This window comes from Montipora capricornis, chromosome 9 (assembly GCF_036669925.1).
Source record: "Montipora capricornis isolate CH-2021 chromosome 9, ASM3666992v2, whole genome shotgun sequence".
Lineage (NCBI taxonomy): Eukaryota > Metazoa > Cnidaria > Anthozoa > Scleractinia > Acroporidae > Montipora > Montipora capricornis.
In genome coordinates, this window is record NC_090891.1 from 2076902 (window position 1) to 2092015 (window position 15114).

Here is a 15114-nt window from a genome sequence, read left to right on the forward strand (position 1 = left end):
CAATCGTGTAAAATTACCATGTACTGCAGATAAATACAGCTGACTTTGACTTCGTCTCGACGAGCGATAGATTCTTGTCGACGTCCATTGCTCGTCGCTTTTGAGATTCCTGCCTAGTTTATCCAACTGACTTCCCATTATTGAGCTCCATAAGGGTATATTTTGTTTAAGGATCCACTAAAACGCCATCCGCGTTACATGACTTTCGACTCCATTTCAGGCTAAGTTAATGATTCTACTGTGTCCACCAGAGAAATCTACGCAGTTCCACTACCCTCTCGATCCTAAGAAAATACGCGCAGAAGGCTCAATGCACAAAGACACCACTTACCAGGGGAGTGACGGGTAAGACTTTTACCGACACGGAAAAAAAAAAAAAAAAAGAAAAAAAAGAAAACAAACAAATCCCACCCACTTTCCAACTGGGCTTGCCATAGGCAACCCAGTAATAATAAAAAATAAAACAAACAAACTATACGCAGACCTTGACTGGGTTTGCCATAGGCAACCCAGTAATTAGGCCTAAAACAATATTTAGGCTTAACTGTTAGCACTTCGAATGGGTGTGGGCTTTTTCAACAGTTAACTGAATTATAACCTCAGTCTGTGTTTTACACTGACCGATATAGTAGTAGTTGTAGTTGCAGGGACTGGGAAAGTCCAAGAGGGTTTGGCCACTTCGAATTCTACAGTAATTCTCTGGAACTTAATTGCAGATCGAGCTGAAGCGAGAAAAAAAAAACATGTAAGGTTACAACGTTAAAAACCAATGTAGTGCAACTCAGTGTGACACATTGTAAATTACAGAGAAATGATAAAGGTGGCAAATCTATGATTTAATACATGTGGCTGTGGCACTTTCGTGGTAAGGTTTGATAGTCAGAAATTTCGTCTAGCTAAGTCACGGCTTTTTTTGTCAGCTGTGTTACTACTCACGATGTGTACACACACACAAAATATGCAATCGCTTCCCCATTTCCAGTTTTACAGAACGACATGATTATGTTATTGGACCAGTCCTGTGTCTTACATGTAGCTGAAGTCAGACCAGTAAATGTATTCAATCTTCCACATTCTCTGTCATGTGAACGAAAAAATGTATGCTTAAGTCCTCGTTACAGTAGCATTTTGGAAAGATGGTGTTTCTAAAGATGTAACCGATGCATGTAACATTGAAGTTTAAGTTTGTATTATTTACATGTACAGTACTGGTATTTTGTAACACAACTATGGGCCTTGTCACCAATCTTTTGTTTTTTACATTGGCGCAAAACTTCTTTGATTGCATGAAAATAATCAATGATTTTTACTAATCTGTTGAGGTGGATTTGCACGTGGAGATCCAAGAGGTATGCTCTTACAGCTGTCAACTGATGGTGTAAACCCATTCAGCAGCAACAAGGTGGCTTATTCCATATGGCCGGTAATGCTTTGTGTGTTAAATTTGCCCAGAAGTGTTCGAAATCTGTTTGAAAATGTTATGCTTGCTGGCGTAGTTCCTGCCGAAGCAGATGGACAGGAGCCAAAGAATGTAGATCCTTATCTTGAGGTAGTTGTTGCTGAAATTTTAGATCTATCTGGTGTCACTTTCTTTGATGCTTTCAGAGAAGCTCCATTTACTTTCAAAGTTGATATATTGAATTATGTCCTTGATTACCCTGGTTTGGGAAAAGTTTTTACATCAGCAGGTCCAAATGCCTTGCAGGGATGTATGTGGTGTGAGATTAGAAGTGAGCACAGAATGTATATGTTGTGGTTCAAAATTTTCCTTAGTTTAAAATTTTGGAAACCATTTTGATTTTCATTATTTAATATAAGACAATAAAAACTGAAAACCAAACTGGTTTGAAGAGGTGTGAACCAAATAAAAAATTTAAAGGCGACAGATATAATACATGTATTATTGTCAATTTTGATTTAGTATTTTAGTTTGAGTTCATCATTAACAAGAATTGTTGAATTTGCTTTTAATTCCATGTTTGTGCTGTTCTTGTCTCACTTTTACCTTTTAATACCTCAGGGAAGTATGTAGCATGTTTGGACAAAGTTGTTTACCTTGAAAACAGACGATTCCTCCCAGAAAACGATCCTTTGCGATCCAAGAAAAAGAACTTCCCTGATCAGAAAACTGAGAGAAGATTACCACCAGATGAGCTGACCACGGAAGACATTCTTTGGAACTCTGTTGCCCATAGCTCAGCAAAAAAAAAGTCCCAAGCCAGCAATGTGAGGAAGGCTACTGGTTCACGAGGCGTTAATTGTTTTATGCTGTTGCTTAATCATGACAGACCAGCACAAGCATTTCCTGACATGATGCATGACATTAAGAACATTGTATGTACATTTTTTGATTTATTCATTGGGAAAGGAGATAGCACGAAAGTACGAAATGCTGAGAAAGACGTGCAACGATTTAAAGATTGTTGGTTGACGGAGAGTAAAGATGATGATTTACCTGCTCAGAAGGAGCAACTCACCAATCATGGTAATTATATTTTTTCAAGGTAACTTCTGATCAATACTTAGCAACTATTCACTGAAGTGGAGGTGGCCAGTGGTGGATATTTACCGAGCCGTGATCAAGCAGCAAGGTAAATATCCATCATTAGTATATACTAAAACAGTGGATAGCGTTGAACTCGTGCGCTGATTGGCTCGTCAAACTCCGGATATCCTGTGCTATTTACCTCCAAGCAACTCAGGAAAAAATGGCGTCCCGATTTGCATCCGTGACAAGTGAAGAAAACATCCAAATGAATTTTTTGTGGTGAATATTAGCTCACTGTTTTAGTGTATACTAAAACAACTATTCACCGAAGTGGAGGCTGCTAGCGTTGGATATTTACCTTGCCGCTTCGCGACTTGGTAAATATCCACCACTAGCCACCTCCACTTTGGTGAATAGTTGTTAACAAGCCACCGACACTGAGGTGAATAGTTGTTTTAGTATATACTAAAACAGTGAGATAAGATAGCACAAAAAGATGATTTTAATTAATTTATTCCTGCAAAGATTACAACATTTCCGAGTTGGTCGGAGGTGAATAGCAAAGGATATTCAGAGTTTGATCGTCAGTAGCCAATCAGAATGCACATTCAACGCTATCCACTGTTTTAGTACAAATGTATATACTTAAACATCGTAATATTTGTATTTGTTTCTTTATTATTATTATTATTATTATTTTTATAGAATGTGAGAAAATGGCGACAAGCAAAAAAAGGAAAAGGAAAAGCCAAAAGAGCAATTTATCTGCTGCCCCCTTTCGTTTATCAAATGAAGATATGCAACTGGCGGATCGACGTGCAAGTAAAGTCTGTGTGCCAGTGGGACATGGTTGGAAACCCGGCCCTTTCTTTTGCAAGAAGCGTTATTTAAAATCACATGACTGGAAGCAGGTACGATAATATACGTGATATGAGAGGAATGTTAAGGTGGCTGAACACGTACACTGTGTTGATAGGTTTTGAGTATGTTATTTGTTAAGGTGTTATGTGAGAAATGTTGCAGCTTACAAGCTGAAACTTGGCAAAGGAACAATTCTAGTGATGGAAGATTTTTATTAATGACTAACATTGGCCCTTTCATCTGTTTCCATGGCAACATGGATGATTGAACGGAACCCTTAAATTTCACTTGTATGATGCTCATGTAAAATCCAGTCATTAGATTTTCTTGTGAACTTGCAATGAACTTAAACAAATTAATGTTAACAAATGGGTTTTTAAAAATTAAAGAATAAAGCTGCCCAGTGAAAATAGATTATCTGACAGAATTCCATTGTTTGACGTCTGTGTTAGAGTTTTCATTATTTGAAATGCATTGAAATGCCAAACTCTCTTACATAATGTACACAGAACATAATTCCTGTTTGGTTATTTTTAACAAAATTTCAATGCAAATATATACCTCCCCTAGTTTTTACATTGTTGTTATAATTTATTTTTAGTATGTGAGAATTTTTACAACATTAAATTTTTGAAGAAACCACAAGACTTCACAAGCATATATATGCTTTAAAATACTATTGTGTTTAAATGCAGGGTATGTATGAAGTGTGTGCTGAGATAGAGCGGGATTTTCCTATCAGTGTTCAGGTAATGATTGAAAATGCCAAAGCAAACTGAACACTTGAAGTAACTTTGACTGTGAGTCAATGAACTTCATCACACGTTGCCAAACTAGATTGCTGTTAAATGTGTCATGATTGTTTTCCTGGGTAACTTTGATGTAAGACAGTGGTTTTCTGTTATTGGTCTTTCGGAAACTAAAATCAAAGTTGGAATTGATCCTTTTTAAACACTAATCTTCCTGGTTGTCATTTCCTGTCTCAACCATAAAATAATAATTTCTGGGCACGAATAAAGATGATTGATTGTTGTTGTTGGTTGTGATTAATTTGTTTTCTATGCTTCTAGACAATAAGCTTGCACATCTTCCGTCATTCAGTGGCTGGAATTCAACAACTAGGGCCAGTTCATGGTTGGTGGATGTACTGTTACGAACGCTTTAACAGCTGGATCTGCCAGCGTGTCAAGAATCGACGGTTTCCAGAAGCAACAGTCATGGAAACGTAAACAGTGTGTATACATTTGTATATTTTAGAGTTTGTAATAATTCCAAAGCTGACAAGAAACACAAACGAACGTCACTATCTCACTCAACTTTTGAAATGAAGATATCCATCTTTTACTGATTTGCTTTATTCAAGCACGTTAGGTGACTGCTTGCTCTTGACCACTATTCTCACTCGATTTGTTGCCAGGACACTCTGTAATTAATTTGTTAGTGTTTCTGCTTCAACTCATCTTTGAGAGTGCCACTCTTTAAAAGTTGTAACATTTGTTTTTATGTATGTTATAAACTTTATAATAACATTTGTACATGTATATGCATGCTGACCTCATAGCTGAGACTATTCCACCTTATGATACATTCACTTCTTGTAATGTGTTTCTTTTATTTCAGGTCTTTGATTGGGTCCATTATATGGTTCTTTCTGGTAATCTTCCATCATTTGATGTAGACAGTGTGGTGGAAAATGAAACAGCTAAACCTGCAACAAACTACCAACTTACCACTCAAGACATCAGAGACTTGAATTTACATGTACATGTACAGCGTATACTGTGACAATGTCTTACCTTTGCATCCTACAAACTGCAATCAGTTTTTCTCTATTGAAAGGAAGGTGCATGGAAAATCTCATATATGGAGGGCTCAGAAATTGGATTCCTCTGACAACAAGCATGTGTCTTCTGTGGTCCTGGTTAATTGTGGAAACGCTAAACATGTTGGGAGAGTAGTTCATTTTTTATCCTTGCCAGTTTCAGGAATCACCAGGGAATTTGCCACCACTGAAATTTTCAGTGATTTTGAACAGGATCTTGAAAGCTGTTTATATTTTGTTAACACTTTGTCTTCCCATGTCACAACTTTACCTTTTGAATTCCTTTCAGTCCCTTTGGTAACAGCTGCAGATGACGACAGTGCATCAATTTTGTGGTTACTAAACATGTGAAGTGCATAATTGTTCCTCGAGAAGGCATCCTAGTTTTGTTTTGCAAGCATTAGTACATGTACAAATTAGAAGTAGAGATCAAAGTAATGGTCATTAGTAAGTTACCATAGCAACATTCTCATTTGCAGACCTTCATCTTCCCAGAGTAAAAGGAGCCTTTTCGCTGCACCAAAATTTGCTGCTCATGTGTAATGGCCGCACTGACTCATCAGGTCCACTGATTGACAAATTAGAGCCAAAAATCCTTGCTAATGGGAGAAGGGCTTTATTTCTCTCTCTGTATGAAGAGGGTCTGGGTCTTAGAGTGTTGCTATGACAATGTCACAGTGGACACAACTTTGAACCTTGTTATGTGTATATAGTAAATGTATAAAGTTTCAATTCTATACAGGCAACATACAACAATAATATTATTTTCAGGTCATGTACACTTTACAAAGGAAAATCTAGAGTTGTTAGTCTTGATTTAATTTGAGAGCTACATTGTTTATTCTGACGATGTTGTTGTATTGTAACAGCTATATGTACAGTGATCATGCATTGTAATATTGATGATCAATTAATGCAAGTGCTATTTGACATCCTATGAAGGAATAAATTTCACTTCATATTTCACACCACTGTTATTGTTATATTGTATAATTATATAATCATTCATGTGAAATGCCAACTTGCATTCACATGTTTTTTCACATGGTAGCACTATTTCACATACATGTGAAACTCAAGGTAGTTTTCAAAATAAAGCTTCACATGTTTTTTCACATCATGTTAATTTTCACACATTTATTTCACATTACTTTTCACAGCATAAAAATTTTCACATGCATTTCACACTACTTTCACGTGCATTTCACATCATCTCTTCCAGGAGTGATATTGCGAAGCACCTTTTCTTCGTTGCAGCTGATTAGTATAAAAATCTGGGAGACACCACTGTCCTGGCACGCGAAAAATTCTCTTCCGGTTGCTGTCCACGTCTCAAAAACACAAGTGCTTATAAAAAAGCTCCCTATTGTCTAAAGCCAGCGTTCCGAAGACCTTGTTGAAAAAATGATATCTCCGGTTATATTTGACACAAATCGTTCATTCAAATGGTAAAATGCTCTTTCTTTAGCCAAATAGTTGTTGATCAAAGTTTCTATGCCGCGCTGCTCACATTTAGTTATTTTATAATTCACAGAAAAGTTCTGTGTCATATCTGTGTCTTAGCACGAGTCCGCAAGACGCTTGCGAGATGTTTATTGTCTAAGGCGTTCCGAAGACCTTGTCGAAAACATTATACATTATCTCTGGCTACATTTGACACAAATCGTTCATTGAAACGATAAAATGTTCTTTCTTTAGCCAAATAATTGTTTATCAAAGTTTCTATGGCGCGCTGCTCACGTTTATTATTTTTTACTTCACGATAAAGTTCTGTGTTTTGGAATGAGTCGGCAAGTCGTTTGCGAGATGTTTATTGTCTAAAGCGTTCCGAAGACCTTGCCAAAAAAATGATATCTCCGGTTATATTTGACACAAATCGTTCATTCAAACGGTAAAATGCTCTTTTTTTAGCCAAATACATGTAATTGTTTATCAAAGTTTCTTTGGTGCGCTGCTCACGTTTAGTTATTTTTCACTTTAAGCAAAAGTTCTGTGTTTCGGCATGAGTCCGCAAGTCGCTTGCGAGATGTTTATTAACCGAGCGCGGTTCTTGCTCTGCAATCGGTTTATTTTATTTTATATTTTTCGTTTTGTCAGAGAGCTGAACCAGACTTCCACTTTGCCACATAGTCAGTGGGACTTCCAGTCACACAACTTAGGATGTTTATTCGCCAAAAAGCTGTTAAAACGTTAATGTACTTAAAATTTTATGAATATAGTCCGCTCTGTATTTACAACAAAATATAAATTATTTTGTGTCGTATTGAAACATGTAATCGTGACTTTTAAAGAAAGAAAGCTAAGACTATTACGTCATCGGAGATTTCACAACGGCTACGACTGATGGTGCAATCGGAGATTTGACAACGGCTATAAGTAATGGTGAAATAACTTTGTGTGCAGCCATTGTTGTCAGTTTGTTGTGCTACAGATTGATCAAGTGATTTGGGCTCTATAGTCATCAGTGAATCAACAAGGACTGCTTTGGAATGTGTACTACGTTGCAACTATAGTGGTAAGAGAACAGATAAAATTTAGTTTTGTTGGTGAGCAGTCTTAAATTTCTATTCGGTCATATAGTCAGTGGCACTTCGAATCACGCAACTTATGATGTTTACAGGTATTGGCCAAAAGCTGTTGAAACAACGTTAATGTACTTAAAATTTTATGAATATTCCACTCTTTATTTAGTACAAAATATATTGCCTTTTTGTCTTATTTAAGCGGTTGATTCGAAGCGAGTATTGAGTACATAAAAGGTCATTTTGTCATCCATGGAATGTGTCGACGTTTCAACTTTCATTGGTAGGGAAATAACCACCGTTCTAAACATAGCCGTGGATAACATAATTCTTGAATTAAGTGACGCGTGTGACTACGAGGCCTTTACTCATGTAAAAAACCAATTAAATTTAATCGCGACTTTTAGGAAAGAAAGCTGTAAGTTGTTAAAAGTGTTATTATCGTATCGTTCACCTGATGACAGTTCCAGATTAATTAAGACCATTACGTCACCGGAGATTCCTCGGAGATTTCACCTCGGCTCTTAGTGATATTGCAATAAGTTCGTGTGCATTCGTTGTTGTCAGTTGTTGTGCTACAGATTGATCAGGTGATTTAATTTGTGCCTAGTTATAGTGAATCAACAAAGAATGCTTTGGAATGTGTACTACGTTGCGACTATATAGTGGTAAGAAAACAGATAAATTTTCAAAGCGCGGTTTTAAGATCTGAAAGATCTTCTTGTTGTATAAAGCGTTCCGAAGACCTTGTCGAAAAAATGATATCTCCAGTTATATTTGACACAAATCGTTCATTCAAACGGTAAAGTGCTCTTTTTTTTAGCCAAATAATTGTTTATCAAAGTTTCTATGGTGCGCTGCTCACGTTTAGTTACTTTTTACTTCAAGCAAAAGTTCTGTGTTTCGGCACGAGTCGGTAAGTCGCTTGCGAGATGTTTATTGTCTAAAGCATTCCGAAGACCTTGTCGAAAAAATGAGATCTCTGGTTCTACTTGACGCAAATCGTCCATTCAAATGGTAAAATACTCTTTCCCTGTCGAAAGAATTGTTTATCAAAGTTTCTACGGTGCGCCGCTCACATTTTGTTATTTTTAACTGTTTACTTGTGTCGACAAAAATATCATCTCTCGGTTGTGTTTGCTCCACGAAGTTGGGATTGTTGAAGCGTGTATCCCAAAAAACAGTAAATTTTTGACTTAATGGCAAAATAATCTCCCTTGAAATTAATAATCAGTGAGCTAAGATTCTAGTCAGACTGAAGACATACGCGCGTATACTGGATACGCGTATTCAAAATAATGAAAACTCTTTCTCGCTCTGTGGCAAGCTGTCAAGCCATTGAAACCAACAATGACCTGTTAAGAAAAGAGAAAACAATAGGTTAGCTCATACATACTAATGAGGCATACACGCATATACTGTATACGTGTATGTGCGTATATGCAAACGCGTATGTGCGTATAAAATTGCATACGCGTATGTGCGTAGTATATGCATATGCGTATGTGCGTATATGCAAACGCGTATGTGCGTATAAAATTGCATACGCGTATTGGGCTGACGCGAATTACGCATATATTTTGGTTCGGATATATCTGAGCTGCAATGTAAGGCAAAAACAGAAAAATCCCTCCGAAGAGCATAACAATCTGCTACATGTAAGAAACAAAGAAAAGAGGCAAGCCTTTAGAAAGCCAGCTATCTCACTGATACATGGCACAACCTACATGTAACAGGCGCGCAAGAACAAAAAGAGCCTGGGCCTGGGTTAAAGCTTTATAAGCAGAATCACTCACTTCTAACCCCGACAAGCCTATCGGTTGAAAATTAAATTGGTGCAAAATGCATGAGGCCTAAAGGTCACATTCACATTTCTGCAGATACAGGGTTTTCCAGAGTTTTGTAATTAAAAGTAGTGGACATATTTCTGTAAGCACTGAACGTAACATTTTTGGGGCAGCAAGGTGACTTGCAATTTGGCGCAGGTTTTTAGAAATAAGTTAGTGTGCTTTACATTTGGAATTTTCATAATAAAACAGACGTCACTAATCGCGCTTATTAAAATCAAACACTATACGTTCCATTCTTCATTGTTAATGAAGTTCATAATACTGAGAAAGACACTGGTACAAATTTAACATGGCTATTAAACTCTGAAACTGGACGTGAGAACGTGTTTTCAAACCCACTAATCCATGCAAACTTCGCACTTTGAATATACAACAGTCTGTAAAGACTGCAGTCTAAATACAAAACAGATGCTGCTTTCACTGATTTAAATTTCAAGGGTTGGAACTTGAATAACTCACTAGAGAATAGACAACTTATTTTAATTACATCACTTATTTATCAAGTTGCACTGTATAAGTTAAACATTGTAGTTTGGTCACCTTGCTCTCTCCCCTGAGTCAAGCCACCTGGCAACGGCCAAAGCTGAGTGATAATGCTCTGGAGAAACACGACTGTCGAGAAACACCATTAATAGAAATGCACATGAGTGCTTCCACAGAGACACCAAGTGTTGACCGGAAGTCACACATGATCCTGTTGAGACATGAATTGCCTCTCTCGCAGCAGGCAGTTTGGACGGGGATAACAAGACAAATTTCGATGACCAGCAGGAAATTGGGGAAACGTTCCCGCACCTGAAACTTGCCCTTCCAGAACTCAATGGTACTGTACTGCAGCTCTGTCCTCTCCCTCTGCAAATGCACCTTGATCTCCATCCACTCATCACGACAGGACTGTAAGTTGAAGTGGTGTTGGTCGAGTAGAGCCTCAAAATGATGAGATAAAACCTGAATAGCATCTTCACCATAGACGAGAAGCTGCTGTCTGTTGTTTAAAGACCATGATTTGTGATCTGTCAAAGTTGATGCTTTCACGGGACGAAAAATTGGATTTACATAGCGTCAAATGTCTTGTCAAAGGCGCGATAAAGACCGCGTTTGTTACAGCTTTACTTTCCTTTGACGCGCGTCAAATATTATCTTTGCGGTTGCCTTTGCAGGGGGGTCTCAGGTGGTAAAGGCCGTTTTTACTACAGTTTTACACCCAACCTTTGACAAGCGCCAAAGGTATTATTTGACAACCCTTTGTTACCCTCACAAAGGTGTCGTCAAAGATGTCTCAGCTTCAATTCAAAGACTTGGCAAAGGTGTTGTCAAAGATGTCTGAGATTCAGTTCAAAGGCTTGACAAGGCGTGGTCAAACATGTCTGAGATTCAGGTTAAAGATTTGACAAAGGTGTAGTCAAACATGTTTGAGATTCAAGTCAAAGATTTAGCAAAGGTGTAGCCAAAGATGTCTTGGGGTGTATTTATAGCTGTTGGCTTGAAGCGCTGTATTGAAAACTCAGATCTCTGGACTACTTTTCCTTAATCAGGACGGTAGGACGGAAACTTCTGAATTTTTCTAGCCGTAACAAAGACACCGTTCAACTCAAACAACTGTCCATCATAAATGTACTTGAGTCTCAATTGAAATGTTTTTCAAATATCTGAAATATGTCTAGATCTAGAGTGGCATTTCTGAAACCACCGTAGTCAAATTAATTTGCCATCCACCCCCGTGTTATGCCATATGAGAGACAGACTGAAATGCAGATACGACGAAAAACTGTGTTTTTCCATTTTTTATTCAAAGGAATTCATACTCTTGGCAAAACCAAGAATCTCACACCTTACATTCTGTAATATCTCTAGGAATCGATTTTGTTGCGCATTTTTAAGTGGTAGTATACATCCAAAATGTAAAAGGGTATAAATAAATCGAAGGATGAGAATTAATTTTTTTCAATTCCAGTGCTTCACTTCTCTCAAGGCTTCAATTTATTTATACCTGTAATCTTTACACTACACGCACAACAAGCGCCGTGTTATCAACAACTTTGTTGCATAACAAGTAAAATCACTGTCACCGTAGAATTAGTTAAGTTAATTTATGACAAACAATCATGACACCTCTCTTGGAAGTATCATGTAACTGACACAATATCAAGAGTAGTGGACATAAGTGACAGGGTAAATGGAACTACTGAAAACTTTGAATAAGAAAAAACTGATATAATCTTGATTTTTTTCTTACTCACCAACAACAAGTCAAAACCGAAAGGAACTTCCCATGAAACAGCGTTTTAACTTTGAGGCAAGCTAATAAGTTATATTTATGTTGTAGTTCATTGTGGAAAACAGCTTTAGCCACACCGACTTGAAATTAACAAAATAAACTTCGAGTAAACGCTATTTCATGCGAAAATCCGCCAAAATTATTTTTTGACTCTTTGTGCCGAAAAGACACTCAATCGACGGCCACCAGCATACTAACTAGATTTTGCACCAATTGTAATCATTGATTTCATTTTTTTTCTGCATGATTAAAGTCTTGCGGTGACAGTGTGAAGTGAAGAGACTTTGGCTTTCCCATTTTTATTACGTGCCGGGAAATAAATGTAAGTTCTAATTGTTCTATTTCCTCGATAGAAGTTAAGACTTCTTCTACAACGAACTATTGATATTCTTGATGCAAAAAAATTGGTTTTCTTCAAATGAGACGGCCATTGTTTTATGAGTAATATAAAATGCAACTCTCCAACTCACACAATCGGTCACCCAATAAATGGTTTAGCAGCACGTCAATCAGGTATCAGGTATCAGGCAGGATTCCTGGTAGTATGCTGATGGGCTTCTAAGGTGAACTTTTGAAGTCACCTAAATCCACTTCAAAAGCCGAGAAAGTCCTCTTTAAAAAAACAGTGAGATTCTGCTGCTATTCTACTGCATTTTTTGCACAGACCACCTTTTCCAAAGAATGGTTATATGTGCATAGAAGTCAAGACAACCAGTCATTCTCTATATATGCATTAGCATGGCTATTAGTTGATAGTCAGCAAGTGCGTCAACTAAAGATTTCCAATAGATTATCAACAGCATTTTGGGCGGTATGACGGTCAAGTTTCCTTGGTCAAACTCTCTTAATCTCTAATACTGGTTTAACGCTGTTACCAAGTTTTAAGCACTGCGGAACAACGTGGATTGCCCACTGCGGGGCGTCTTGCGGGGCAACACGCTGCTCTGACAAGTGCAATCTGGTTGTTGTTATCTTGTCCTATGAGGCCACCTAGGCGGATCTTCTACGCAAAGATTTTCCGTCCAAAGATCTCATCAACATGTCGAGCTGGGTTGACCACCAAGGCAGCCTTTGTCATGAACTTCCTTTTCCTCTTCCTTTCTTCTTCGTTTTCAAGCTCTTCGCTATCACCACTATCACCAGTTGCGGAGATGTCTGATGACATTTACGAATTAAGACTTCAGCACAATTTCTTGCTTGATTTTAACAGCCTCTTTTATCGTGACACTTTCTGTGAAATGAAAGGAAAAGGCAAAATAACTTCACCATGCTGAATTTCCACCTTTCTGCACTTTACTCACATTTCCCAGCATTTGTAGTGTCTCTGTATGCATTTCAGATATATAAAAAACAGACGACAACGGCGAAAAAAAGAGTGGCAGATTAGGGCCAAGAAGGAAGTTCAGGACATTCTCAATCAGTCTTTTCTACGTTTATGTGAATAGTAAAGACCATTGGTCGCTGTTTAATCAGAGCAACCACAACAGAGAAGATGCTGTGGTCGTCGAGAATTCATTGGTTTACAGTCAACCAAAACTAACCCGGCCTGTGAGCCCTCGACCTTTTAGTCAAGACTAGCCCGCAGGGTACCCAAAATAAACCTAATAAACCTTTCCCCGATCCACTAAATCCTGAACGGCCCTTACCAGGCAAGTACTGCTGGTTGTATGTTCGATATTTATCAGCATTTTTTTTTTCAGGGAACGGGTTCCAGCGCTTTCTGAGCTATTACGTATGATCTTTATGGGCTATTGATGCCCTATTACAACAAAGAAAGGAACGTTAACTTATGTTAGCGTCTTTCTTTTGTTCTAAAAGGATTCTATTTTGGAATCGAACGGACTAATCGAGCTAACTTTCCATGATGCAAATCCCTTCCTTAACCACACAAAGGAAAAGACGCAAACAAATCGAGAGTATCAGTAAGCCATTAAGGTTCTGTCTCCTATCATAGATAGCGCAAGCTCGATATATGTGTATCTGTACTATATTATGTACGAGTCGGAATTTTAAGATTTGTATGGGACAATGGTTTTTCGCAAAAGTAAAATACATATATGTAAAAATTTACGTTTTAAAATAAGAAATAGTTTCCCTCGCCTGAGTATTGTGTTTCTTTGTCTTTGCTTCAGTTTCTTGTTTCGATTAAGAGCGGTTTAGGTGGTTTTCGGTCCCTCTTCTATAGAGAGGGAAAAGAGGAGGAACTAAAAACCACCTAAATAGATCTTAATGGACCCAGAAACCGTACCAAAGACAAATAAACAGAAGACTGAAGCGAGGTAAGCTCTTTGTTTTATTTTAAATCGTACATACTTTTTAAATTTTGAGAAAAGCCCCGTAGAAAAGCCCCGTACAAACCCCTATATTTCTGCTCTTGCATAAAAAAGTACAGTACAGATACGCATATATCGAGCTTGGGCTACCTGTGGTGGAACGCAAAATTTGTTATGCGCAGTGAACGTTGCATCTGGTGACACTCCTTGCGAAAATATTGGGGAATCTGCGCTGCAAATAACCCAAGATGCCCCCCTTCAACAAGGGTAATTTATACTGTACGCAAAAGTGCAGAATATTTTGCTAGTACAAATCTATCATTTTCGTTTAGCGGCTCAGCTGTGAAGATTTCATTTAAAACTAATGCTGCTACTATCAGAAATTCAATTCTCATTTTAAGTGGATTTATACTGATGATGGTCAGTATAAAAAAGCCCTAGAGCGCTGGATCGAGGACAATATGATGTCATTCTTAATCAGTAAACCGCAAACCTTTTCCAAGGGTAAAGGGTGGGGTTTTCTACCTAACAGTTGTCATGTCGGGTAGTTAAATTGATTTTACAAATTCAGTGTATTAATTTCTTTAGTTTTCAAAGTCTTCACCGAAGGAAACCCGGCAAAGCAGGAACCAACTAAAATGTATTCTACTATTTGAGAGCAAATACTGCAGCCTTACAGGCATGAGAGAATTAGTAACGATTTTCTTCTTATAGACACATGTTTGCATTTATTTTACACTGCTAGCTGACAATCTCCCTTCTTCAACTTTTTGTTCTACCAACAGGCCCTGAAGATAAAACCCTTAACCCTTTTAATCCAAATTGCCAAGGGGGAAGACGAGTGTGCTAATAACAATAGTATATGCCTTCTAACTAGGACTCTAATTTTAGTAAAGGCTGCTTGGTGTTTTCTTGAAGTGCAGTATTTAATTCAATTTGCATAACCTATGATTATCTTATTGCTAGTAGATGGAGGGAGAGGATTTAATGGGGAAAGCAAATAGACCATTTTACAGTTGT